General features: G+C 40.8%; 1 pseudogene; it reads left to right on the top strand.

Moving 5' to 3' along the window:
* The first annotated feature begins 1233 nt into the window (after positions 1–1233).
* LOC123839692 (N-acetyl-D-glucosamine kinase-like) lies at positions 1234–16875 on the top strand (annotated as a pseudogene).
* Positions 16876–20251: the final 3376 nt, after the last annotated feature.

The following is a 20251-nucleotide window of genomic DNA, read 5'->3' as shown; positions in this document are numbered from 1 at the left end:
TCTCTTTTCCAGCCACTCCCACATGTCCTGTTCTGCTCCCATTTGGCACCACTCTAAATTGGGGCTTTTGCTGGCTTTTTGGCACCTGAGGATTTCTTTTCTTGCTTTCAAGCTCAGCTATCCATCTAAAGGTTTCTCTTACACTTAATCCAGCGTGTCTATATGTTCAGAGCCCAAGGAGGGCTTCCCATGGCACCTCAGTTTGCCATGTTCAAGGTAATCTCCACAAAATTTCCTTTATGCATTCAGCTGACATTTCTGAACCCTTCTGAGGTGTCGGTCACTATGCAAGGCACAGGGGATACAAACATGAGTGAGATGAAATGCCTGTTCCCAACCTCCTCATTGTCTAGAGAAGACAACAGACAAACTCCAGGACAATGCGCCAAGTGCCTGGCATAGGCATGAACAGAAGGGAACAGGAGCGAGGAGTACCGGGCCATTGATTCTGGCAGGAACGCCGGGGGAGGCTTTGCACGCGTGGTTGTGTATGATGAATGAGACCAGCCAAAATCCATCCATGATCCGCATGTCAGTGACATAAGTTAAACTCGACATTTCTCATCTGAATCTGCTTTAAAATGCAAGAGAGCATAACATAAAGTGGGTTGGGAGACGACTCCTCAAGAAACCCGGGTCAGAACTCTTACTCTGCATCTCTGTGTACTTGGGCGAGTCACTGCACACTTCCAGGTGTCACTTTATCACCATGTTACTTAACCAGTTGGGTTAAATAAACTCTAAGAGCTCATCTAGCCGAAAATTACATGATTAATATACTGAACTGTCATCACTTTCCCACAAAAAGCATGTTATTCAATCATTTAAGGCAATAAAGCTAAAGAGATCTGTTTGCCAAGGTCAGCAAGTGCAAATTCAGCTAAAGTAACAGACCAGGAAGAAGAAAACAGAAACCCAAAGACCAAAGAGAGATTACTGGTGAGCGCGGAATGCAACCGTGGTTGTATGTTATCAATGGGCAGAAAGTCGTTTTGGCTGAGTATCTGCGGTTCACCTTCTTCATCACAAATCTCCCAAAGTTCCAAGTCACAGATTTTTGTTGCAGTCCCCCACTGAGCCCCAAGGGACCCTTAATAAGCACAAAGGGGGTTATGAGGAAGAAGAGAACGTCCTTTTCTTGGTGTTTGTTGGACGCTGCTGAGGAGTGAGTTCGGCCGCAGCTGCAATCCCGTCCTTTCCCCGACAGGCAGCGCCTTCCTTCCCTTAGCGGCAATGAGCCCCGTTAATCCAGTACACGAGGCCCCCCCGATCGAGGACAACAAAAACTATGACCTCCAGAGCACAGATCGGTGTGAAGTGAGGTAAATTCTGATGCTGAATGCGTAGCTTCAGTGGCTCACCCCATTGTGAATACGCTGTTGACGATCTTCGGCTCAGTTCTGCCAAAGTTGGTCTCCCGTCCCACCACGGAAGGCAGACAAAAGGGGAAGCGCAGCGCCATCTGCTGTCCTTCCGGGGCAGAGTCGGAGCTGCGGAGGAATTGCGACTGTGTCCTCACGGGGCTCCTTCCGAAGGGGCTGCAACTACATTTTTTAATGCAATTTTCTTTCATATAAAGGAAGACAGGAAATGTGTCTGTTGCAGTATGAGTTTTCTTATTTTTTATTTTTGTCTGGTATTCTAGGTGTGAGTCTCGGACAAAAATGAAGGTTGAAGTTTAAAACCTAGTTTACAATATTTTAATTTATTTTTATATAAATTATAATAATTTAATATAAAATTTTAATTTCCATGCACTTCATAGGACATGCAGTTTTTAATAAAGCATCCAACTTTAATTACAATACTTTCCTTTGTGTTCATTTTAAGTGCCATCCGATGAATGCCATACACACAGCTGATAATTACACAAATACAAAGGAAACTATTAAAGAGGAAAACATATTCAAACAATGTTATAAAAGAAACAGTACTTTTTGAGTGGTGAAAATAAATATCTTTAAAGCAACATATCAGAATTTAAGGAAATTGATTCAAAAGTAGTCTTGCTTCCCTAAAAATGTTTAAACTTTGCACCAAATTTACTGATCTTTCTGAACTGGTGTCCCTATGTCATTCTATTTTAATAAAGCCTGTTTTCAGAGCTGACAGTGGGGCACTGGGATGCTTTGAACTATGAATGAATAAGCCCATTCAGGACTAGATATTGGCTTTCTCACTTGGATGATTTGGGGCTTGTGTGTCATGACCAGAAAGAAAGTGGTAAACAGGATGTCAAAGGCACCCCAAAAGTGTCCGAACCCTTACCTACCATACAGCCATCCCAAAAATTCTGGATTGGTACCATTGTAGAGATCTAGACAGAGATGCCCAGAGGCAGCTCCCTCTGGCCCCTCCTCCCAACATCTGACTGCAGTTGACTGTTATTAATTAGATGCTTTTATTCCTATAACTTGAGGTAGGAGTGATATCAAGAGATAAAATATACTTGTTTTTTCATTACAAATTGTCTCCAAAATATTGGGAGAAAATAAGAATGTTAGAAATAGCAATATTCATGAAACAAATAATAGATTGAGCTATAAGAAATTGCTGCTACTTGACTATTTTCACCTAAAATAATTTCATACAATCCACCTTAACACTCAAGAAACTTCAGGAAAGATAGACCAACAGGGATGTGACTAGGGAATAACATCCCTTGTAAGTGCAATTTTTAACTGCACAGAAGTTTATTTATGACTGAGGTCATGTTTATGCAACATTAAGTTGGACAAATGTTTTAGCTTGCTATATGAGTTTTATAAAATAGCACCATCACTTCACAGAATGCATCCACTCAAATAAGCTTCCAATAGGGCTATCAATTTAGGTGTGAAGACTTAGTGTCTCATCCTTGTTTACTAATTAAGTCTCTGTCAAACTTTTCTTGTTGTAATACAGATAAGACCTATGTATAAAATTAACTTCATCCCACATCAACTAACAAGCATGCTCCATTGCAAAAGTCCATTTTTAAGGCACTTGCTTGAAAGTAAGAAAGTGCTCCCTCAAAGCAATAAAAAGTGGTTAAGTTCCCAAGCCAGCTCATGAGAGTCTGCATAACTCACAATGCCAGCTACACCACGGTGTTATTTTACAAACCTGAATTGCAAGCCTAGGAAGCAGAGGGTAAAAAGGAAAAAGAAAAGGATCAAAAAATGGCATTGAGGGGCGCCTGGGTGGCTCAGTTGTTAAGCGTCTGCCTTCAGCTCAGGTCATGATCCCAGGGTCCTGGGATCGGGCCCCACATCAGGCTCCCTGCTCCACGGGGAGCCTGCTTCTCCCTCCTCCACTCCCTCTGCTTGTGTTCCCTCTCTCGCTGTGTCTCTCTCTGTCCAATAAAAAATAAATAATAAAATAATAAAATAAAAAATAATTTAAAAATGGCATTGATACTTAGTGTTTCTGACCCCATTTCCAGTATTCTGCGATACTACGTTTCTTTTAAGTACTGAGATACATATTTAGTTCTGGATGATACTGTTGTTTTAGTATTTGAAAAAATATGAACTCTGAATTCTTTATATGTATTCAAAAATCAATGACTGCATTGTTTAATGTATACCACAAAACGAATCTGTGTTCCTTCTTTTATGTCTAGGCAAAGCCATGCTCATAAAGGACACAATAAGCAAAGGTAAAGTGTTCACTGAGAGGATAAGTCTTAATTGAAATTCAAAGACTTTCTGAACAAGTGAAATATGAATATGTCGTATTGAAATTGGCAAAGATCCCTCACTATCACTCTCTACATGATGAAACTAAGAAAGTCAAAGACATACCCGAAATGCTTTCTTCAAAACAAATAGTACAGGAAACAAATAATAAGGAAATTGTTACTGTAAAAAAAAAAAAAAAGTACAAAAATTTTCAAAAACTACTCCTTAAAGGGATGAGGTTATTTGAAGATAAATGGGTCAAAAGTCAACGTCTGGAGTTGGCATTTAGCTTGCTTCTGCACTTCTTCACATGTATAGAGTCAGACTTTTGTCAGTAGCTGGAAAAAGTTGTACAAAAATGTGCTTGCAGCTGAATGGTGTTACCATTGACCTCATTTTTTTTTAAGTTGGTTCTTTTTTTTAAAGATTTATTTGAGAGAGAGAGCACAAGCAGGGGAAGGGACAGAGGGAGGGGGAGAGAGAGAATCTCAAGCAGACTCCCCGCTGAGCATGGAGCCCAACACAGAGCTCAGTCCCAAGACCCTAAGATCATGACCTGAGCCGAAATCCAAAGTCGGACCCTTAACTGACTGAGCTACCCAAGCGCCCCCATGTTGATCCTTCTTAAATTATATCAGCTTTTTGATTTTACATGTTATAACTAATTTAAATTTTTGGTCTTATAAAGAGACCATTTCAGTAAAGCATTATTTTATATATTTCTCTGGTTAATAATAGTTTATAATATATGCCTATTTATTTCATAATTTTATATTTTACTTGAGGTTTTCTAGGTTTATAATTTTTATATTTGACTTGTATGAAGTGTTTAGTCCTGCTGAATTTTTTTAAAGAATTCTGATATTTTCTTTTAAATAAATTCTAGATGATACATGTATTTCAGTTTCATTTCATTTATAATCAAAATAAACACCGAAGTACAGGAAACATCATTGTTTCTGGTACATGTAATGCCTGGCAGTGCTCAGAGAGAGCATGTTGAGGAGGAGAAGAAACTAGGACTCAAGAGACCTATATTTCAGGCTGAAACAGGACCTACAGAGGCCAGAAATAACGAATGGTACCCCCTTACCAGTTTGTAATTAAAAATTAAAACAATACAGGGGCGCCTGGGTGGCTCAGTCGTTAAGCGTCTGCCTTCGGCTCAGGTCACGATCCCAGGGTCCTGGGATCGAGCCCCGCATCGGGCTCCCTGCTCAGCAGGGAGTCTGCTTCTCCCTCTCCCACTCCCCCTGCTTATGTTCCCTTTCTTACTGTGTCTCTCTCTGTCAAATAAATAAATAAAATCTTTAAAAAAAAAATTAAAACAATACTAAGTCATAACCTAAATCCAACAGAGTCCTTATTTTTCCCATAATGAGTCATAAATATCTTTTGTTACATATTTCATCCCCCCACCAACATATGATGTGTTGGTTCCCGAAGCATGGCGCATGCTCTATCTATCTACAGGGAGTCCAGTCCTCTCTAGCCTGTTCTGCTCCCGCTTCTTTTTTTTCTTTTTTTTTCTTTTTTCTTTTTCTTTTTTTTTATTATGTTATGTTAATCACCATATATTACATCATTAGTTTTTGATGTAGTGTTCCATGATTCATTGTTTGCATGTAAGACCCAGTGCTCCATGCAGAACGTGCCCTCCTCAATACCCATCACCAGGCTAACCCATCCTCCCATCCCCCTCCCCTCTAGAACCCTCAGTTTGTTTTTCAGAGTCCATCGTCTCTCATGGTTCGTCTACCCCTCCGATTTCCCTCCTTCATTTTTCCTTTCCTACTATCTTCTTTTTTTTAACATATAATGTATTATTTGTTTCAGAGATACAGGTCTGTGATTCTGCTCCCACTTCTGCTTTGTCTCTGACCACCTCTCCAGACCTCTTTCTTCATGAACATAATAAAGGGTTTTGATTAGATGACATCCAGCCTCCTCTCCGGCTCTGAAAGAGTTGGGAGCGAGGAGATAGTGTCAGAACTGAGCAGAATTGTAGGACACTCAGCAGTGTCGGAAAATTGCTTATTGGTGTGAGAACTGCTGCCTCCCACACTCGCACACTGGAAACCTATCCCAGAACCTTTTAACAATGTTTATGAATACCTTAGAAATCTTCCTGCCTCCCTCTATGACAGCAAGCTGCTGAACTAATTTATAGGGCTGTGTGGATGAGTGATAGACAACCTTAGCCCTTCAGGTGTATATTTAATATTATAACCACAAGTCTCTAATTAAGGGGATTTCAAGTATCTCTAAGAATGATTTTTTAGGGGGGCACCCAGGTTGCTCAGTCAGTTGAGTGGCCAACTCTTGATTTCGGCCGGTGATTTCAGCTCAGGTCACGATCTCAGAGTCCCGGGATGGAGCCCCGCATCAGGCTCCCTGCTCTGCGGAAGGCCTGCTTCTCCCTCTCCCACTCCGCACTCAGTGGGGAGTCTGCTCAAGGATTCTCTTCTCCCCTCTCCCTCTGCCTCTTCCCCTGCTTGCTCACACATGAACATGCTCACTCGCTCTCTCTCAAATAAATAAATAATTTTTTTTAAAAAAAGAATGATTTAGGGGCACCTGGGTAGCTCATTCGTTAAGCGTCTGCCTTCGGCTCAGGTCATGATCCCAGGGTCCTGGGATCGAGCCCCACGTTGGGCTCCCTGCTCGGTGGGGAGCCTGCTTCTCCCTCTCCCACTCCCCCCGCTTGTGTTCCCTCTCTCGCTGTGTCTCCCTCTGTCAAATAAATAAATAAAATCTTAAAAAAATAAAAATAAAAAATAAAAAAAGAATGATTTTTTAGGGGTGATAAGCACACTGTTTGCTGCGAACAAAGGCTTTGGAGCACAACCGATGCGGATTTAGAGATGGACTAGTTCTACCAATGGGCAGATACACAGACTTGGTAAGAGTATGGAAAAATAGGCACTCTCAAATATTACTCTAGAGACAGCAATTTGATTATATGTTTCAAATTTTCAAAGACGGGTATCCACTGGCTTGGCAATTCCACTTGACACACTTGTCCTATCAATGTCCTCATAAAAGGCAAAATACAGCTGGAAGAACCTTTACGGGTAGTGAATATTCCAAGGCATTCACTCTGCTAGTCATCCTCTTCCCCACACACCCCCCTCCCCCGATGTCCGCTATGCTCTGTACTCCTGAGACTGGGACTATGCAAACTCCATTTTCCAGCCTCCCTTGCTAGCTGGCTTCCCATTTGGTTCTGCCAGTAAGAGATTCTGGGGGGTGATTAGAGGTTGGGGTAAAAAGACCAACATTCTGCTGCTGGCTCTGGCAGTGTGGTGGCTGCAGCTGGTGGCTGGCAGAATTCTGAGGTCAGTACCATAGATAGCACCTTTTCAGCTCTCTCGGGGCTGGTCTAGGTGCCCAGCTTCGGCAGGTCCAGAACCAACTAGCAGCAACAGTATCTCCAATGGTGCAGCAGCCCTGCAGATTCCTGCTCCAGGGACTACAGCTTCTCATCTCAGATGATCATGCCATCTTCCTCTTTTGTCCGGGCCCCTCTCAGTTGTCTTCTTTTTGCTCTTCCAACCCTTCTAAGACCTTTCCAACCAGTTTCCTATATTGAATTCCCTTCGAAATACACAAAAAATTTGTTTTTTTTTTTAAATGAACCTTAGATTGATACACAGGTCGTGTACTGTATTTCATAGAAAAAGATTTTAAAATAATCTAAGTGTCACTCGGTAAGGGACTGGTTAAAAAAATGATGGCACAGGGGCGCCTGGGTGGCTCAGTCATTAAGCGTCTGCCTTCAGCTCAGGTCATGATCCCAGCATCCTGGGATCGAGCCCCGCATCGGGCTCCCTGCTCCGCAGGAAGCCTGCTTCTCCCTCTCCCATTCCCCCTGCTTGTGTTCTCTCTCTCGCTGTCTCTCTCTGTCAAATAAATAAATAAAATCTTTAAAAAATAAAAATAATAAAAATAATAAATAAAAAAATGATGGCACATATAAATAATGGAATACTAATATATACAATGGAATATTATGCAGCCATCAAAAAATGAAATCTTGCCATTTGCAACACCATGGATGGAACTAGAGGGTATTATGCTAAGCGAAGTAAGTCAATCAAAGAAAGACTTGTATCATATGATCTCACTGATATGAGGAATTCTTAATCTCAGGAAACAAACTGAGGGTTGCTGGAGTGGGGGGCGGGTGGGAGGGATGGGGTGGCTGGGTGATAGACATTGGGGAGGGTATGTGCTATGGTGAGCACTATGAATTGTGTAAGAGTGATGAATCACAGACCTGTACCTCTGAAACAAATAATACATTATATGTTAAAAAAAAAAAGAAGATAGTAGGTAGGGAAAAATAAAGGGGGGAAATCGGAGAGGGAGACGAACCATGAGAGACTATGGACTCTGAGAAACAAACTGAGGGTTCTAGAGGGGAGGGGGTGAGGGATGGGTTAGCCTGGTGATGGGTATTAAAGAGGGCACGTACTGAATGGAGCACTGGGTGTTATACGCAAACAATGAATCATGGAACACTACATCAAAAACTAATGATGTAATGTATGGTGATTAACATAACATAATAAAATAAAATTTTTTAAAAAATGGAATACTATACAGCTGTCAAAAGAATAATGCATCTCTATAACAAATAATCCCCAAGTTATAGTTTTATTTTTTTAAGATTTTATTTATTTGAGAGAAAAAGAGAAAGAGAACAAGAGAGCACAAGCAAGGGGAGCAGCAGAGGGAGAGGGAGAAGTAGACTCCCAACTGAGCAAGGAGTCCAATGTGGGACTTGATCCCAGAACCCTGGGATCATGACCTGAGCAGAAGGTAGATACTTAATCAACTGAGCCACCCAGGTTATAGTTTTAAAGAAGCTATAGTTTTAAAGAAGCAAGATACAGAATACCATGTACAGCAGGTGACCATTTGTGTGGATCTCTCTTCCAGTTGAATTTTAAGTTCACAGGCTCTGTATCCTGGCCAGTTAACACAGTTTAACAGGTACCATGGCCATGTTGAGGCCGAAATACTTTCCTCATTGTTTCTTTACCATTTCCTCTCTTTTCCTCCTTCCCCAAAAAATATTAAGTTTCTATCATGGTCTGTGGTTGACAAGATGAATGTGAGTCTAGAATATAATATGATTAGATCCTTGGATCATTTCTTTTATTTGGGATCCAATAAGAAACTAGATGTTTAAATTATAAGCTGTTCCCTTGAGTTTGTTTAGTTTACAGATTTTTTTGTATTTTTTCAAATCTGTGAATGTGGGGATGATGCAAAGTTTTTGTGTGTCCATGACCTTTGAGTCTTTAGAAAACTGTAGCATATGAAAAAATTCCTTTTTGGAGTTCTCAAGTAGAGATCTAATGTAAGACTGAGAACCTCGTAGTACCTAGAGGTAACCAACTTCCTCCCAGGTCTTTGAGTAAAATTCTCTGACTGTGACTGAACAAAATAATATGAAATAAAGGAGATATTGTGGGACTTTAATTTTGTTATGGAGACAAGAGGAAGGAAGAAATCCACATTTTGCACTTTGTTGGAACAACAGAAGGAAGATTTCGTAAGTTGGCTGTGCTTTAATTTTTTGATAGAGAAAAATGCAATGTTAATGAGAAGAGAAACTTCTGTGAAATCAGTGGGTTTACTTAACAGTGAGGGGACGCTCACAGTCAAATCTAGGGCATACTGTATTACTGACATATATGTCCAGTGCACTAGAGAAAAGGGAAATGAGTGAATTCTCCAGGGTAGAGAGACCGCTGCCTCTACCAGAATTTGTTGTATACGTAGCCCTCAGGCTTACTTAATTAATGTTCTTCCTTGACCCATTTCAGAATTTGGGGAGAAACATAAAAGAGGAATTTACAAAAAGACTTCAGGGGCTTCACTGCCTTTTTAATTAGTCCTAAGACGTATCTAAGATATTTGAAGTGACTCCATAAAGATCCAAGCAGGATATACCAGTCTGGATTTGGTCAGAGAACAGAGTCACTGCAAGTATTAAGAAATCAGGAGTTTAGGGGCACCCAGCTGGCACAGTCAGTTAAGCATCTGCCTTCAGCTCAGGTCATAATCCCAGGATCCTGGGATCAAGCCCAGCATCAGGTTCCCTGCTCAGCAGGAGCCTGCTTCTCCCTCTCCCTCTGCTGCTCCCCCTGCTTGTGCACTCTCTCTCTCTCTCTCTCTCTCTGTCAAATAAATAAAATCTTTTTTAAAAAATGAAGAAAGAAAGAAATCAGGAGTTTAGGGGCACCTGTTGGCTCAGTCAGAAGGGCCTGCGACTCTTGATCTTGGGGTTGTGAGTTCGAGCCCCACATTGGGTACAGAGATTAAAAATAAATAAATAAACTTTAAAAAAAAGAAAAAAGAAATCAGGAGTTTAACATAGGAATTAAAGTCTGCAGAGAAGGAAAACAGTCACCAACAACCTTGTCTTAAACTAAAGCAGTGGAGGAGAAACAAGCAGTTGGAGCTCACAGAGAAGCCTAAGAAACTGTTGCAGCTGGCCATCAAAACTGGCAGGGGGCGCTCTAGAGAAACCTGCAAAGCCACCGTTTGTGGCCACCAAGACTCCTCTGAATGATGGCTTTTGCTCCTGCCTTCCAAATCTCCATGCAAGTTTCTCTCTTGCCCAACTCTCACCGTACAGGGAAGAAGATTCTGAGAAATGCAGTTCCAGCTTTACATGGTGCCAACTTGGCAAAAGACAAGTACACAGAATTTCCCTATTTCTCTTCCACTAAAACCTTTAGCATTTAACACAGTTGGCTACTTCCTTCTTTTCAAAATACTTTCTTCCCTTAGATTGTGAAATAACACTTTCCCTTCGATCACCTTTTACTTATTTTTTCCTTCTCAGTCTCAGTTAAATGATGCTTCATCTTCATCTCCCAGAGATCAGCCCTGGGACCTACTTGTTGATTGTTGTCTCATGACTTTAAATAACATCTCTGTATTGATGATTCCCAAATATAGATCCCAGCTCAGAGCCTGCCCCTAAACTCTTGACTTATCTAATCAAGTGTCCTCTTGACGTCTCTGCTCTCCTATCTAATTGCCCAAAGCAAACTCTTGATTCCCCCCAAGAAAATTTTTCTCTCAGCTTCCCCATCTCAGTAACAACTCTATGTTTTCAGTTGCTGATATCAACAAAGTCATCCTTGATTTTTCTCTTCCTCTCATTGCAAATCCAGTGCATCAACAAATCCTACCAGCTCTATGCTCAAAGTAGATCAAGAATCTGTCTACATGTCATCATCTCTACCTGTGTAATTCTGTGCAAGCTCCCATCTGGATGTCTGCAGTGGTCTCCTAACCCACCCAGAGTCTATTCCCAATACAACAGAGGCAGAGAGATCCACCTAAAATATACATTAGATCGCAGCTCTCCACTGCTCAGAATTCTATAATGACTCTATTTTGCTCAGAGTGAAGTCAAGAGTTTACAATGTTATGGCGAAGACCTGTCCTGACCTCCTCATATGAAACAGCAACCCCATCAGAACACTCCTTTGTGTGTATCACCATCCAACCTAGCATGAATTTATTTAGTATTCTATATCCCTACTATGGACTTAACTTATGTCTCTCCAAGGTTCATATGTTGAAGCCCTAACCCTTTATGAAGATACTTGGAGACAGTGTCTTTAGGAGGTAATCAGGGTTAGATGAGTTTATGACAGTGGGACCTCATGACGGGATTAATGCTTTTATAAGAAGAGATACCAGAGAGCTTGCTTCCTCTCTTTCTCTCTCCGCCATGTGAGGACACCACTGAAAAGTGGCCATCAGCAAGCCAGAATGAGGACCCTCACCAGGAATCAAATCTGCCCATACTTTGATCTTGAACTTCCCAGCATCCAGAACCGTGAGAAAATAAATCTGTTTTTTTTAAGCCACCCAGTCTGTGGTATTTTGCAATGGCAGCCTGAGTAGATTAGAACAACCCACTCTCCCCAACTAAATTATAAGACCCACAGGGGATCAGATTTTGTTTTTTTCACTACCGTATCTCCAACACCTAGTTTCCTGTCAGCACACAGTGTATTTGCACAATGAATAAATGATTGAATGAATGAGTTGCCAAATGTCTTAGCTAGAATGTGACAAAGCTTGAAATAACTGCACAATGAAGGGGGGGATGAGTTTCTATCTAATTGTGTGAATCTAATTTGCAAGTAACAATATAAGCAGCCCATCTTGAATATTCTAATACTTTCCAAAAAATGCAAATACAAATTCTTCTTCTTTGACTCTCTCCTATTTGAAAGAAGTGGTAATCCATTTGAGAAAATCTCATAGCATATCTATCTTGCCACAGACTTCATCCAGTAAACAGCATTTGGGGATTCAGAAGGCACAGCATTAAATTCTACTCCCCATCCAAACCACACAAATGTGTTTATTTCTTGAAAGCTGTTATTGCAGAGCTAACTCCCAATACAAAGGCCAACCAACACTCTTGAGGTCCTGACTTTAAAACCAAGGAAATTCTTTCTTAATTCCCTGAGAGGGAGTGCACGTTGTTAAAAAGATGTCATTCACAGTGTGAATTAGCCTTTGATAGTAACTCATCTGGTTCCACTAAAACACAGAAAGCTCCAAACCAGACACGTTTCCTTGAGACGGCTGAAAATAAGATTTATTTCAAAGCAGTCAACTGTCTCTGCAAATCAAGGCCAAATGGGCCAGAGATGAGAGGCAGTTTGTAAATTCTGAGTTTGGGCCCACCAGAGCCAATTATTTTAACAGGGACAATCTTGGTGTCTTTATTTGGACGATTGGGATAGCCTGTTTACCGCAAGGTAAATGAATCAGTGTGCTCTCTCCGTAATTGAGGAGAAACCTGTTGGATCACAAATTCATCCAGTAATTATTTTAGGAGTTCTCTGAGAAAGTGCTTACATAATTTCCTTTGTATGTGTTTTCCAAAAGGACATATGTCTCCTATCCAGTGTTCCCTAAACCACAAATGTACCCCATTGATTTTCTCAGCCTACAGTGTGTTGATTTTCAGCCACAGTGTGTAAGGTGAAAGGAAACAATAACTGTATATAGAAAATATTGATCTGCAACCATTGATTCAAGGCCCCATGGTGTCAAAAGATTAGTTACTTTTAAGAGAAGTACTAAAGGTGACTTTCAACTACTTTTTATTGACTAACACAGACCAGATAAACCCTTCTATTCAAAGCCATAGACTCTCCTCCAGAAGCCATAATGAATCCCTTGCTTGAGATTTAAATAACTGTCAATGTATTTTCCAAATACATACAAACATATGCTGTACTATTACCAAATGATTCATGGTATTTTAACTATAATAATAACCAATACATTTAGTATTTATTATGTCCCAGGAATTGTTCCAAATGATTTACATTTATTTATTTGTTTGTTTAGTATTCACGACACCCCTCTGAGTTAGGTACCAATATTATCTCCATTTTATAGAAGCAGAAACTGAAGCACGGAAAGGTTAAGTAACTTGTCGAAAATCACACAGCTAGTAAGTGGCAAAGCCAGGCTCTGAACTCAAATAGCCTGGTTCTAGAAATTATATTTTTAACCACTACATGATAGTACCACTAAAATGCTATGGAAAATGTGAAAAGCTAGTTGGTCAAAACTGCAAATGAAAATTATTCAAATACTAGCCATTTACTCTGCATCTGGAGAAGGTGAAAAAGGAAAAGTACCTTTTTAAACTCTAAGTACTTAGTTCAGTTTATCTTCAGAAAAATAACTTAGACAATAACAAAAATTAAGTTATCCTAGAGCTTAATAAAGTACTCAGGGAAGATTTCCTATCATCATTTATAACTTTTAAATCTTCTAGACTTATAATCTAGAGAAACGCAAACCAGAGCCACGATGAGATGCTACATTACACCCATTAGGATGGCTATCATCAAAGAAACAGAAAGAACAAGTGCTGGTGATGATGTGGAAAAATTGGAACCCTTGTGCCCGGCTGGGAACATAAAATGGTGCAGCTGCTATGGAAAACAGCATGGAGGTTTCTTAAGAAATTAAACATAGAACTATCCTGTAATCCAGCAAGTGCACTTGTGAGTATATACCTCAAAAAACTAAAGCAGGGACCTGAACAGATATTTGTACTCCCGTGTTCACAGCAGCATTATTCACAATAGCCAAAAGCTGGAAGCAACATAAGTATTCATTAATAGAGGAATGGATAAACAAAATGTCACATGTATGTACAATGAAAGTTTTATTCAGCCTTAAAAAGGAAGGAAATTCTGACACCTGCTACAACACGGATGAACCTTGAAGACATTATGCCAAGTGAAATAAGCCAGTTGCAAAAGAACAAATACTATGTGACTCCACATATATGAGGTACGTAGAGGAGTCAAACTCATAGAGACAGAAAGTGAAATGGCAGTTGCCAGGGGCTGGGACAATGGGAAAATGGGGAGTTATTGTTCGGTGGATTTCCACGTGAAAAGATGAAAAAGTCCTGGAGATGGATGGTGGTGATGGTTGCACAATAATGTGAATATACATAACACCACCAAAGTGCACACTTAAAATGGTTAAATTTTTTTTTTTTTTTTTTTAATGAGAGAGAGAGCACATGAGAGGGGGAGGGTCAGAGGGAGAAGCAGACTCCCTGCCAAACAGGGAGCCCGATGCGGGACTCGATCCAGGGACTCCAGGATCATGACCTGAGCCGAAGGCAGTCGCTTAACCAACTGAGCCACCCAGGCGCCCCTAAAATGGTTAAATTTTATGTTATGTATATAAAAAGACCACATGTGTTCATTTCTGTGTGCAGATATATAAATAGAGAGAGAGAGAGATCCTCTCTTATTTATACTAATTGAAGCTGTGAACACTCTTCTGTACCTTCCTTTCTTCTCATAACAACATCTTAGAATTAATTCCATATTAGCACATTCTTTTAAAAGGCTGCTTGACATTCTGTGATATAAGATAGTAAAATTTATCCAAGCTATCTGTTAGCAATGATCAGTTAATTATCTACAATCCATGGTTATAATAGACAAGGCCACAACAACAACAAAATCCTCTAGAATAGAAAGTACACAACAGTGCTTACATAGTTGGGACGGACTAGGCAATATGGTGTTAAAATACAACCCCCAGGGGTGCCTGGGTGGCTCAGTCGTTAAGCGTCTGCCTTAGGCTCAGGTCATGATCCCGGCATCCTGGGATCGAGCCCCACATTGGGCTCCTCTTTCCATGGGGAGCCTGCTTCTCTCTCTCTCACTCCCCCTGCTTTTGTTCCCTCTCTCGCTGTGTCTCTGTCAAATAAATAAATAAAATATTAAAAAAAAAATACAAGCCCCAAACCCTTTACTAAAGTAAGAAAAAGCTCTCCAATTCTCTTAGCACAAGAAAGTCTTTCTCACTCATGTGACATGTCCTGCAGGAGTCAGCAAAAGCTTCTGCTCCACACAGTTCTCCATCCTCTGCATCATCCAGAACATACAGCCTCCATCCTCCATCTCTGGGCTTTCCACGACATCAGCCTGGAAGTAAACTCATAGCTCACTAGCCAGAACTAGTTTTTTCTCCCTCCCAACTGAAAAGAGGCTGAAAAACATAGGAGAGTAAAAATAAACTCTCTCTTCCATACTTCAATCACACAAACAGAAATAATTTCCTCACTACGAATAAAACCAAAGTTTGCAAATCATTTATGGAAGGCTTTTCAAACTTTCAAATGATTATTTTTCATCCAACAAATAGTTATATTATTCCTACCACTTGCTGAGTGCAGGTACATGGTAGGCATTCAATAAGTATTTGCTGAATAAACAAACGAATGATCCCTAATTATACTAGTAATTGCTACCACTTCTCCCAGAGCAGTCCAACTGCTAGAAGTGGATAGGAAGAGCAAGTAAGAAATGACTTCTGTCTTCTCACCTAGTCACCTGGCCAGAGCCCAGATTAACTTAACTTCCTGTTTGAGGGCAAACCTTGACCGTCAGGAGAGAAACCAGGAACCTGACTGAGTTCTAAGCTACAATTAAGCTTTGATCATTGCCCAATTCAAAATTCTCACTGTTTCAAGGTCAATCCATGAGCTATCGTTGACACTTAAACATTTCCGCTTACAGCTCACATTTGCATTTTGTACAAACATCATACATAGGTAAAAGAAGAGAATACGATTCAGCCTAATCCAATAGCTAATTAGCAACACCTGCTCCAAGGCACTATTAGCATCTCGCTATTAGGTGACTATTTGCATTACAGGATGAATGATTATGCCTGTCAAAAGATGACAGGACTTGCTTCGTTTTTCAGTTCATGTATAAATTCAAATGCCATATTTTTAAATATCCCACAAAACTTTTAGATAGGACATTGCTATTTTTGAATTTCAGTCACAGGTTTCAATTGTCAATGACAGAAGTACAATTCAACTCCTAGACTATTAAAAAGTTGCATTTACATGAATAAGCATATCCTTTTAATTACTAGTGTCACAGGATCTCCTCTACTCCGCCCATGTGCTCTCCCTGGCACTCCAATGATTAGATATCAACTCTAAAAGTAGTAGGGTTGGGGGCCTCTGAGTCAGGCCTTGTTGCCGTGTCCACATGGGGCTGACCCACATGGGTCCGTGTCTGTGATGTCAACGGGTATGGATGCTTGTCGCTACAGAACCAAGTTTGTAGGGCGCTTGTGTTTGACTCCACTGAAACCTATAGGCAACTCCTCAGGACAATACCTACATCAAACAGGCCATGTTCAACTATTTCCCAGTGCCCGACGGACTAGGGATCCTCACCCACCTGTATGTGATAAATGCAGGTTGCCGGGGTTTGCTGTAAAAACGCAGAAGGTGCTCAGCAGGGAGTTCCGCTCTCCAGTTACACCTTCTAGAAGGCTGGGAGATGCTGGACAGACGCCTGTTGCTTGAGACTGACCTGGTGGTGTTCCTGGGAGACACTGGCCTCCCAGACCTGCCTGCGAGCTCCGGGTGGAGGAGCTGGGAGCTGTAGAAGGATGGTTTCCTTTCGGCGATGACCGGCACTGGAAGAGCCAGGCTCGGAACTCCTTCCGCACCTTCTCCTCGATGAAGGAACAGCACGGATCTGCCCTGGGCAGGGCCAGCCTAGGAGCAGGGCACCGCGGGCACCTGGGCCCCCTCCTCCGCACTGACTACCCCGCCAATGCCCTTGCCTTCTACTGCTACACCTTCTCGTAGGCGGGGGGGGGGGGGGGGGGGGGGGGGGGGGCCTGGCTCCGCCCCCTCCGAGCCCCACAGGTGTTGGGCGCTGGAAGGGCGCGCGCTTTGTCTCCTTTTCCTTAAACACACACACGCGCAGAGAAGAAAACAAACACACTTTACCCAGGCCAAAAAGGGAAAAAAAAAAATGTGGTGGCAAAGTGGTTCCAACAGCACTGAATTCCAGAAATAGTAGTGCGAACTGTAGTTTCTAGCGTTTAGTAGAAAGTGGTAACAGTGGATTCCTCTGCAGACTCTCCTATAGGGTGGATTTGGGCGTTTCTTCCTGGCTGTCTAAACCTCATTTCTGATTCTACAGCTGTCCCAGTGATTCCGTGAGCTACCAATATCTTAAAAACATGAAGCCTTCCTATTTCAAAATCAGATTCACTTCTATAACTTATAACAAGAACTCCAACTGATGAGTGGCTTGTGTCCATCTGCTAGGATAGGGGCTGTGGCTTTAATCAGATTCGCACAGAGATTCTCTGCTTTAGAACCAAGCCTAACTGAATTCCATTCCCAGTCCTGGCCCTTCCTTGCTTCCTGACTTCCTTTCCTCAAAGAAGCCAGGATTAATAACACCTACTTTGCAGTGTTGTGAAAAATAAGCAATAATGCAGGGAAGTGCTTAACAAACATGAACTTAATCAAGTTTCATTCCCTTTCTCTAGACTCCCTTAAGCTATAAATAAAACTTTAGTTTTACTTTAACAAATGGGGTTGTAAGGTGGAGTCAAAAACAAGGATCAGTGATCCTCAAATACTATTATGTAATTAATATTTGTAAAAAAAAATCAAGTATTCTACATTTACTAAAAATATTTTGAAAATACATATAAAATCTACAGAAAACTGAGATGAGATTAAAACATTCTATAAGCAATGCAGGGAAAGATAAGTGAAAATCTGGATACAATAATTAAATACCAATATAGCTCAAGATCAACACAAATGTTCCATTTCTGGGACTGGTAGGGCAGGTGAAGGCCTCATGCGTAATATTTCTGAATTTCAGGATGGCGTTTGACAGGGTTTCATGATATTTTATGATGTCCTTGCAGACGTGAAGAAGTAAGAGATATGTGCTGAAAATCACTCACTGTGGTGATGACCATAGCCTGAAAAACAGATTATGGATTGAGGGAGAACAGTTTAATGAGGTACATCATAGGGTAACATCCTTGGTTCTATACAATTGCTTATTACTACTTTGGTGAGGCCACTTGACTTATTTAATTATTTTTTCAAGAAATATATACTAAAAACCTACTACACGCCATGCATTGTGTTAGGTACTGGAGACAAACTGTTGAAAAAAAATATGTTCCTGAATTCAGGAATCTCATAGATTAGTGAGTAAAAGAAGTCAAGAATGTAGACTATTAGGGAGCCTGGGTATCTCGGGCCCCCAATCAGGCTCCCTGCTCAGCAGAAAGTCTGCTTGTCCCTCTTTCTCTTTCCCCACTGCTTGTGCTCTCTCTCTCTCTCTCAAATAAATAAAAACTTTAAAAAAGAAAGAGAACATAGACCATCATAATATAGCTTGGTGAGTGCTAGGATTTAACCATAAACACTGAGTACTAAGGGAACTCAGAGGTGAACCATCTCACCCAGTAATAGGAGAAGTTCTAGAAAATGTGACATCTTGGTTGAGCCTTGAAGAATAAGTTAGCTGATGGAAAAAGAGGGAAAGTATTACAAAACAGTAAGTTCAATGACTCAAATTGAGATAAAGCATGGTCTGTTCCAAGAATTAAAATTCTGATTGTATATATGAAGGGTATATAACAGTGGGAGCAATGAGAAATGAGGCTGGAAGTGACATAAAAGAGCTTTGGAGGATCAGCAGTGATATTAGATAACATAATAAGAATCCAGGAAGATTCTGATAAGCCAAAATGATAGATGACATAAAACAAGATATTTAACAGGGATAAATGCAAATTTCAAAATCTAACTACTTGACATGGTGGAGATGTTTAAGAGCAGGTGAAAAAGACATAGGGATTTTACTGACTACAAGGTTAATTTGATTCAAGTGAGTAAAGGGGTAACCCATAAAACAAACCTTTTCAAAATCTAGGTCCTCAAAGGGAGAAGTCAGTGTCTGACTTTACGGTGTGGTGCTTGCCACACTACAATTTAAATTTTGTGTCATTGTATTTGCCTTCAGAGGTCAAAAGGGCTTTTGACAGGGAAGAAGGATCAGACTTGTTCTGTGAGGCTTCAGAGGACAGACCCGGCAGGGGAAGGTTAGAGGAAGTTCATGGTCACTCAAGAGAAGAACGAGTTTCTGCCTAAACCCTCCAAACCCGAATGGTCTGACTGTTGTGGTGGGGATTTACTGTGTTGAAACATGTTCAAGCAGAGGCTTGTCCATTATCATTTGGGTGGATATCTCCAAAGACCGTCCATTGTTGACTAGGTGTGGTAGGAGGGAGGAGATAAAAAAGAATAAGAGATGTCCCTGCCTTCTAGGCACTCAGAATAATATCATGGTCTATATTCATAGGTGTGTAGAAATTAACAGGCTTACTCAAATTATATTTCATTCCAAACTGTCCTATTTTTAAAGGTTATTTCTCCTAAATACTAGATTTTACAATTCATTGTATATTAAAAAAAAAAAAAACTGTATCTCCAAAATATTTTTATTCCAGTTTTTCAGATAAAAAAAAAAGCACTGATTTACAATCTAACATTAGCAAACCCATACTCTTACTCTAAACAGTGGAAAGCTGTTCTCTGTGCATGCCACCCTGGGAACCCATCTAGTAATCAAGGCTCCATGCTTCCAGTTGTACAATATAAACTTCTGTAGACAAACATTTTAAAATTTACTATCAAAAGTAGAAGAAGGGCACCTGGGTGGCTCAGATGGTTAAGCGTCTGCCTTCGGCTCAGGTCATGATCTCAGGGTCCTGGGATCGAGTCCCGCATCGGGCTCCCTGCTCGGCGGGGAGCCTGCTTCTCCCTCTGCCTCTCTCTCTCTCTCTGTCTGTCATGAATAAATAAATAAAATCTTTAAAAAAAAAAGTAGAAGAACATTTTCTAGACCATGGGAGTTGCTTTTTTCATAGCACTAAACTGAAAAAGGCACTATAGGTCAAAGTCTTTTTACTCAGACGTTCACTGCTGCAAATGAACCACAGTAGTGGTGACCTACATTTTCTTACAGACAGATTTATTCTGAAAAGATCTAGAATGGCTTCTCTCTCTCTCTCTCTTTCTAAAATTTATTTATTTAGAGAAGGAGAGTGCACACATGTGCATGCACGTGCAGGGGGAGGGGCAGAGAGAGAGTCCCAAGGGGACTCAGTCTCACAACCCTGAGATCACGACCTGAGCCAAA

Source organism: Mirounga angustirostris, unplaced genomic scaffold (assembly GCF_029215605.1).
Source record: "Mirounga angustirostris isolate CCGP_5_RB_7025 unplaced genomic scaffold, mMirAng1.0.hap1 SCAF_5, whole genome shotgun sequence".
In the NCBI taxonomy this organism is placed as follows: domain Eukaryota; kingdom Metazoa; phylum Chordata; class Mammalia; order Carnivora; family Phocidae; genus Mirounga; species Mirounga angustirostris.
This window is presented reverse-complemented; position numbering and strand designations above follow the sequence as displayed.